Source organism: Formica exsecta, unplaced genomic scaffold (assembly GCF_003651465.1).
Source record: "Formica exsecta isolate Colony F162 unplaced genomic scaffold, ASM365146v1 scaffold32, whole genome shotgun sequence".
Lineage (NCBI taxonomy): Eukaryota > Metazoa > Arthropoda > Insecta > Hymenoptera > Formicidae > Formica > Formica exsecta.
This window is the reverse complement of record NW_021850453.1, coordinates 350144-356205: the sequence shown is the minus strand read 5'-3', so window position 1 is coordinate 356205 and position 6062 is coordinate 350144.

Here is a 6062-nt window from a genome sequence, read left to right as displayed (position 1 = left end):
AGGAATGGTGGAGAATCCAGGAATCCGAGTCGGATTATATAGCCGGTAATCCTACCCAGTCCTTACGATTAGAGCCCGAGAGCGTTGTTGCAAAGTGACGCGCGCATAAAGCAAATTCTACTTCCCCAAGTTAATACGGCACATTTAACTTGGCGTTTACCAGCGTTTTCTTTTACCAGTGCACACCGAGATATACGTGCGTACATTGTGGTAAATAACGCGTATCCGCGAAATGTCGTCGAGTACTTTTAAATTCTGCGCATTTTTCTGCGCAGACGCTCGACGCTTAATGCTGCCATGTAAAGGCACCTTAAGTGGTATTCGCAATTTTCATTAAACACTCGTCACCCGCCACCCGTCGCGCTAGACAGGAGTCTTTCGAACTTTGCTCCGCTCTTTCCTCATACGTGCACGTAACACGTGCATATGTGCGCAGCATCCCGAATCCATAAAATCATAAACTTGTGTATATCTCTGCTGCTCTCGCAGGCGACGATTAATAACAACCGAGATATTAGTGGCGGTTATCACGAGTACTGACTTATCGAGCATTAAAGTCTCTCGTACTCTTCATTTGTCTTCGTTTTACGCGAGTAGAATTTTATTTTCCTAGGACATTATGTTCATGTACCATTCGATTTTTAACATCAACGAATATATTATAAACTCGTTGCAATTGTGTATATTAATTCTTAATCTTTACTGAGAATGAAGTAGCGGTGTCAGAGTCGTAACGGGTCGTCATTAAACACGATTAGATCACTCGAGTCATTTGATAATTGTTTCCTCGGCCTCCGTAACGTAGGATATTTTCCAAGGTTGTCTTTTATACAAACAAACTCGCTAGACATTTAATTAGATTTCGACATGATCGGCAAGTGCTGTCTGCGTTTCCTTTACAATGTTAATGTTCCCAAATCGTTTTCAAATATGCGAACGTCTTGTTTAAAAGTTTTACGTGAACGTAAACTGAAGAAAAAGCATATCTTAAAAGAAGAATTACAGCGATTGTCGATAAAATTTATTTACGCTGTTTTGGAATAAAAGTTAATGAATAGAGGTTGCGAAAAGAGCGTAAATAAAAAAATAATATTTTAGGATAATAATGTAAAAATTTAAAATATTGAAATATTTATTAGCTGAAATATTAAGCACAAATATTAAGTTTTTGAGCTTTATGCTATTATTGTATCAAACCTTAAAATTATAATAATAGTAGATAATTATAAACCATACATAAGATATTGAGTGAGAAAATTTGAAGCAAGCCCTAAAGTATCTATACTGTTCAGACCACGTATTGTAAATAAAATCACGGTTTCATCCGTATTTTCCGCGTCTGTAATTTCAAGAAACAGCAAAAGGCCTTGCCTCTCACTCTCTTTCAAAATCTCCAGAAAAGATCGGTCGAAATTTCAAAATGAGATGAAATATCCGCCTTGTTTAGTAGATGACGATAGAGCGATAGTAATAGGCGAGGAATAATCGCGTCAGCGTGCGTATCAATGCGTCTCGAGGCGACGGCGATGTAGCGGCGAACAATTTCAGCAGCGGACGGAGAACCGCAAGGCGCGGATCGGTTTGCATAATTCTCGGGTGGAGGATGCTGGGAGGACCCCGAAGGTATGCGCCTCTTCCATCGCGAGCGCGCGCGTGCTTTGTGAAACACTGAGAGCCTCGCCGAGATGACGAGGCATACCTAAGCCGACGTGGCTAATAAAACCAGAAAGGTCAGATCCCGGGTTCAAGTGAGTCTCGTACATCCCGAGGCGAGCAGGCCTCAGATCTGGAGCCGTCCTGGATGGGAGGCAGCCTCGTGATCGAGAGGCAGAGGGGAAGGGATCTTTCTCTCCTCGTCAAAACGATCGAGCCGATTCCGAACGATCTCGCGCCCAGGAGCCGGGAGCCGGGAGCCGGGGGTGCACCTTGGGCGAAATCCGATTCCGATTCCGTCGTGATCTACTTGCGCCGCGTCGTGCGCTTCACAATTCGCATCTTCCGAGCGAGTTTCAAATTTATGAGAACGAGAAAAACGAGTTTGTTCTACTTAAAGGTCAGTCGATCGACGAGTACTTTCTTCCCCTTGATGGACTGTGAAAAACTTTCTCTTTTTGGGATTTCATTAATTTCACGAGGCACAATTAAGTTTTAAGGCACGGAAGTTTTGAAATTTGAAATGACGATATTGTATTAGCATTTAAATTTCTTAATTTTCCGTTAGATCTCTCACGTTCCTTCTTCATTTTTATTACCGCATCTTTGACACGTCGTAACCACGTGGGATATAACGTGTGATTTTGATTTGCGAGTTTTTCTTAATATTCCCGGTACGGTGTACAGAATTATCGTACAATTTCCGTGATTTTAAACAACATTAACATCTCAACCCTTTCTTATTATCTCTTTTTTACTTTTAATGCCGAATTTCTTAAACATTATACGATGCGACAACGACAAATAATCGCAATCTCTCATCAAATAATGTGAATCTTTTGTATTTCCTAGAAACGTTTATTACAGCAATCGCGATAATCGTATATTATTAAATATCTTTTGCTATAAGTCTTCGTCTTTCTTTCATCGATCTTGTCTCATTGTGTTAAGCACAATTAAACCTCTTCTCGTGCGCCTCCTTCTTATTCCGTCTGTCATTGCGATGAAAGCTTCAAGGTCCCCGATAATCAGCACGAAGGGTGAAGCCGCGCTTCTCGTTTCGCACTGATTTGTCGTAGTGCGCGATACATTACATCGATGATGTCATGACGTGATTGCGAGCATGAGGTTACGATCGTTGGCAGATGACGAGGTGCTTATTAGGGATTGTTTCTTTAGCGGCTACCCGGATCAATCGCGCGAACGAATTACAAACGTTTGTTGTCGCTGGCATTCGAAGCGCCTCCTTTCTTTTCGTTATAGATGACGAGCGGCGAAAGGAATTCATGTCGGGAGACTCGTGTTTAACTGTCATCACCGAGATCCATCTACCACGAACATCCCATGATCGCGGTTGAAATGGACATTTTAATCTTTCCTCGCAATTTCCTATTAATTCTCTGCTTTTTATTTCCGCGTATCTATATTTAGATTTTTATTAATGTACAATCGCATTTAAAATGTTCTATGCATGCGTATATAATCTGTTGTTCATTTTTTGTTTTATATTTTTAGTTAGTTTAAAATTTATTCAATTATATTTTTAATAACATATTTCTGCTTTTAATTTTATTGTTAGGTTACCTATCTATATGCATAATCATTTATCTCTAATTTTTTAGTTGTTAGGAATATCAAACAAACCTTCTCTAGAAGAACGCTGATATTACCGTTGATTATCACGGAAGTACAAGAGCAATTGTAAAAACGTACCAAGTATTGCATATACGGAATATTGCAGTGTTCACAATATTTTCATGGCTAACGAGTAAAAGAAATCAGAGAAAAAATTTAAATGTATTACGAATCGAAATAGATAGATGGAAAAATATTCTATCATTAAATACCATATAATTGTTTTTTTATTAATGTATAATTCTACGTTTAACTTATATCGCATATTAGTAAATCCCGGTTCAAGTTTTTCTATTTTTCCAACACAGAGCGAGAAGACGGCAACGGTATTGTCAGAACAATAGCGGCATATATTGCGTTGAGTTTTGCGCAAAAGCGATGACTCGAGACGATCGGCGACAAAACGATGTAGCGTGATCGCGATCTTTGCGACAGGGTACATCCGGTCCAGAAGCGCCCAATTCCTTGACCGATATCGCTGATGCGAGACTCGCGCGCCAAAACGCTTCTGCTGATCTTACCGATTACGGAGGCCCGGTCCACTTCTTCCCGCGGTCGGTCTTTCGGTCGTCGGGTCCGACAATCTCGTTAGCGAGCGAGCGTCTTTCTTTACGTCTCTCTCTCTTTCTCTCTCTCTCTCTCTCTCTTCCTCGCGACTTGACACACACGCACGCGATTCTGCCGTTGCGACAACAATGGAAATACTAACTTGTATTACGCCATTTTTTTCAGATTGCTCGTTTACAGCATGATAAATCAGCAAGTTTAATTGTAAATATTTTAAAATGATCGAATATCAAAACCATGATATATGCAAACTTGCGAAAAAAGATTAAAAGGCATTTCTCGTCAGTTAATTAATAGATAGATATATTTATATGTATATTATATTTCTTAAATACAGATTTGTCGAATCGACCTCTTTTTGGAGATTTTCATAATTAATCGATGACAACGACAAATTTATTCTTGGAATGTTCAACAGGTTACATAATGATGTGCCAATGTAGCTGTATGATATTATATAATATGTGTGTTATAATTGAAATTCATCTATCTATCTAAATATATATTCATCGTTCTGGAACTTATGCAGGACATCTAAGAATTGCAACATGGAAAGCGACGATCTTTCGACCTCAATATTTAGAGAGGAGCACGTGTAATAGTTTGCACGTACGTGCGTAACCTTTAACTCGTTATTCGTTATTGTTACAAATTTCGTTTAACGACAACATTTTAGAAATATTGTAATATTAAAGCCATTTAAAAATACATACTTTTCAAGTTATCCAAATATAAATTGTATAATTATTCGATTTTTATGTTTTGTCTAAAAAATAATTGACAGATTGAAAATTTCACACGTATGAGCGATGCACCTTGGTCATGTCACGAGAACGCACGAAGCGCGAAACCCGACTATTTAGTCGCGATAACTAACTATCGTCATTAATAACTGTCAGCTAGTAATAACTAACTATCAACTGTCGATTATAATTTTCAACAATACTTCACTTTTGCGTCGCGCGAATCCATCATTAAATAGTTCAAATGACCTTTAAGTTTACATGACTTGCGCGACGCGCGCCAATTTACACGCGCGATATCACGTAATTCGATATCGGCTTTGTAAATCACAACGGGATTGCCAAATTTATGGCTCATTTATAGCCAGTGATCCCCAGAAATACCAGCAATATAGTTTCAATCGTATGTGTTGCAATTAGCGTCAATTAATATCGAAAAATGAAACGATTGACCTTTCGATTAACTGCTCTGTTTGATTTGCAAATGCAATTTACGTTCCGATGGTCGTTTATATTGTAAATGCAGGACGTGCCCGACGTGTATCGGTCGTGCAATCGCGAGAACTAATTGTCAATGATTATCGCGCGATCGTTTCGTGCGAGAAATAAAATTTAACGAGCTTTTAGTCTCAAGACTCTCTGCGTCCACGCTTCTGAATCTTATAACTTTATGACCTATCTGTCTCACATTTGCAGACTCTATCAAGTCATAGAAAGAGTCACTAAATTCTATACCCCGTTATTTCCATCTCGCGGATAAATCGTGGAGTCTCGAGAGATGCGCTCGCTCGCTCGTTCTCGCGTTATGCAATAGACGGGAGACCGATGATTAGCTTTCACTGACTCACCTTTAACATGATATTACGATTACCATTAACATTAATCCAGATGGCATTTCCCCGGCCGCCTCGCTCGGTCTGCCTAAAATTTCGCCCACGACCTCCGATTACAATCTCGTCGCAATAATGTATGTAATTGCGTTAAACGGCTATTTATCGGCGTGAATGGGGGGCAGGAATCGATTTTAATTAACGGTTGTTAGAGCCAGCGTATCTCCTATCGTCAAGACAGATACGATTGGCGATGATGGCTAAAACCCCCGACAGACGATAAATAAGTACATATACGATCATTCGATGAATATAGCAAGCGCGATGCAACAAGATTATTATCGTGTCTAACAATAAAGTATGTAATATAATACTCTGAATAGAGTGTAATCCTGTAGATTTTCTTGAAGACTTTTGCGAAAACGTTTTATGTTTGCTGTCGCGTAATTCAGCGATAAACAAATAATAGTATATAAATTTAATCGTTCAATCGTGGAATTTATAATAATTGCGAGATTACGATATTTTAATATGAAATATGTGCTTTCGGTCAAAAAACTTATTATTTGATGGATCAAGTTTTTGACAGATTTAAACGATTATGTCATAATGGCATACATTATTCATGTGAAAG